The following is a 2,647-nucleotide window of genomic DNA, read 5'->3' as shown; positions in this document are numbered from 1 at the left end:
GATGAGATTCATTGTGTCAACTCATGAAACTTGATAATAAGGTTATCTTACTTGGATGACCCAATTTTTATATCATTTATTTTATATCAATTGCCTTTAAAATAACAATAAAAGGTAATAATATGACTTTAGTATATATTTTATATTATAAAGTTGAATTAAAATCTTTAAAATAATATAACGAACAATTTATTGATTGATTTAGTTTGTTATAATTAAAATTGAATCTATGGTAACCTTTTTAGATTAACTAAACTTGATTATATGATTATAAGTAAAATAAAATAAAATAAACTTATATATAAAAGATTTACATGCTAACGTATTTCCGCAAATTCATGACAATAGTTATATGTTTATCATCTATATTTTTATATCTTTATTTTTATCTATATAAAAGCAATAACCATGGATAATCAGGTGACAACTTTAAGCAATATAAATCATTTTTTTTCTCACATTATTATTTGCATCCCACATTGGATCAAAGAAGAAAGAGACACGTGAGGGGTTGATACAAAAAGAAAAGAGCCAACATTTTTCTCAATATTGTTTGTGTAATTGCATCCGCATAGCATGATGGAGTGAAAGTCGCAAAAGGGAGATTACTACAAAAAGAAATTACTAAAAATGAAACAAATATATTTTTCTTAGATGCCGACTTTTTGTTTAAGATCAAATATAGTATATGTTTTTAGTTTAATATATCTATGCTAAATCTTAGGTTTTTTTTTGTTTAGATCAAATATATTATATGTTTTTTAGCTTGATATCTAATATACGAATTTTTAACTTGCTTGGTATTTTATTTTGTATATGAGAATGCCCATTATACTACTTGGTGATATAGTTATTTATCTGTCGTCTTGATATTACTACTATCAAGATTTGATACATCCCTCTAATTACAATTTAAATATTATAGAATGTTACGATAAAGTGTAGTATTTGTTTATATCAGTTTAATATCTTATATGTGGGTCATCGACCCCACTTGATATTAATTTTCTGATTTTTATGAGGAAAAATCCATTATCTTAGCTTGGTGATGTGGTTTTTCATGCATCGTTATGAACTTCCACTACTGTTGCTACAACTTACGTACTCCTCTAATTTTCACTTGAAATGTTATCGAACGTTTCTTTTTCATAACTTCAAATGAGATTTCAATTAAATTTGTTACAAAATGAACATCATGATTTTGTCACCTTCTATGAGATTTCAGTTAAAATTGTGACTTCTAATTAAACAAACTACTAACATTAGTTAAACATTTATAGAGTACTTTGTAACACCATTCTCGAGCATAGTTAGATAACTTAAATATTAACATGTGGTTCTAAGATTGTTGTCAACTTCTCTTAAAGACTTTTAATGTTAATGAGTAGTTATCACACACATTTGACTAATTTTTTTAAAAGTGAACTTCAAATTTTAGTCTATAACATTTCTTTTAAAGATGATATTATTACCGTACAACCCGTGGTTGGAACAGTAGTTAGAGAGAGTGGATTTTATCTCGAGATCAATGGTGTTAATCAACCTAGAAATGAGCATAGATTGAAACGTCCACCAATAAACATCCGTATATGGAGGCTTCGGTGCTTTCTATGTGACATCCAAGAATTCAACTTTTGTTTTGCTCTTAAATTATAAGTTGTCCATATCGATCAGCTCAATCCATTTTTGATAACTTAAATATTTACTAATTTATATTTAATCGAACCAAAATATAGCAAAAAATAGAGTCCTTGTTAATAATTTTATAATTAACGTTTAAGTTTTATTTATTACGATAATTATTTTATGATACCATTGTCAAAACATCCTCGATTTGCAACCAGAGGGACGGACCCAGGTGGGTTTTGTGGTGGCACGTGCCACTGTTTCATTCCTCCGTCATAATGTAAAAAATATAGGGTCGTGAAAAATGTCAGCGTATTAATTTGTTGTGTGTCACCGTATATATTTTAAAACTATAACGAGGTCATAAATTACACCTTGGTAAAATTGGTTTGCAAGATTTTCTTACACTCAAGATTTGAGTCCGAATCCCTTTATTGTATTTTTTTTTGGTTTTTAATGAAAAATAATGAACTGATGAATCAAGTGGCATAGAATCACTAGGACACTCTTGGGTCCCAAATATTATGTTATTTTTGGTGGTGCTATCGGTAGAGGTTATGCTTCATCTTCGATCATGGTTTATGTTCAGATATTTTAGTCTTTTTGGTTCTCATATCATAATCAATGAAAATCTATGGGGGAACTTTTCTGCCCTCATTATTCATCAATGGCGCGCATGAATTTAAACAAGCTAAATCCTAAAATAACTAGATTGGAAACATATCAAGGAGACCACTAATTGAAGAGACACTTGTTTGGGATTGCTTATTTGAATCAACTTATGCTTTCTTACAAAATCACTTATTAATTTATTATAAGTCAGAAGAGTTTAACTTCTTCAAAAACTCTTTATTAACGGTTTGACACTAGTATAAGTTTTATCCAAACACTTGAAAATACTTATTACCGGTGCCACAACGAAATAAGTCAATAAGTTATTTTTATATATGATAAATATAAACTAACTTTCTCAACTTAACTCAATAGTTTTGTTGTCCTTTATTTAATCATGTAGTGTTTT

General features: G+C 28.1%; 1 non-coding gene across 1 annotated transcript; it reads left to right on the top strand.

Moving 5' to 3' along the window:
- The first annotated feature begins 916 nt into the window (after nucleotides 1–916).
- On the top strand, nucleotides 917–1,110 carry LOC112510668. Its single transcript, XR_003069031.1, has one exon. It is a non-coding gene; the product is annotated as a U2 spliceosomal RNA (small nuclear RNA).
- The last annotated feature ends 1,537 nt before the right edge of the window (nucleotides 1,111–2,647 follow it).

The sequence above is a fragment of the Cynara cardunculus genome (assembly GCF_001531365.2).
Source record: "Cynara cardunculus var. scolymus isolate 2C chromosome LG 3, CcrdV1, whole genome shotgun sequence".
In the NCBI taxonomy this organism is placed as follows: Eukaryota; Viridiplantae; Streptophyta; class Magnoliopsida; order Asterales; family Asteraceae; genus Cynara; species Cynara cardunculus.
Note: the sequence above shows the minus strand (reverse complement) of the source record. Positions and strands in the feature narration are given on the sequence as shown.